We start from the raw sequence: 351 nt of genomic DNA on the forward strand, positions 1-351 counted from the left end.
AATAGTTGAAAATATCCGATCTCGAAGTTGATTTTAACTTCTTCTTTTTTTCCATCCTCATGCATCTAAAGGAGACTATAGTCGCTCTCTTTGTCACGTCAGCATTTAGATAATAAAAGCTATCAAATAGCCCTATTCCGGGGATAATTAAGACTACGAACAATTTAAATATGCAACTAATAATACGTGTCAAGTTTAGGATTTTTTTTAGGTATTCTGTCTCATATTATTTTGTTTGAAATGAATAATGCATTACTTATTGTTACGAGTCAACTATCAACAGGGTGTGCCATAATAAAATAATAAAATAGGACTATTGCTATACTCCTATAAAAAGACACATCACACACT

This window comes from Lycium ferocissimum, chromosome 1 (assembly GCF_029784015.1).
Source record: "Lycium ferocissimum isolate CSIRO_LF1 chromosome 1, AGI_CSIRO_Lferr_CH_V1, whole genome shotgun sequence".
Taxonomy (NCBI): Eukaryota; Viridiplantae; Streptophyta; class Magnoliopsida; order Solanales; family Solanaceae; genus Lycium; species Lycium ferocissimum.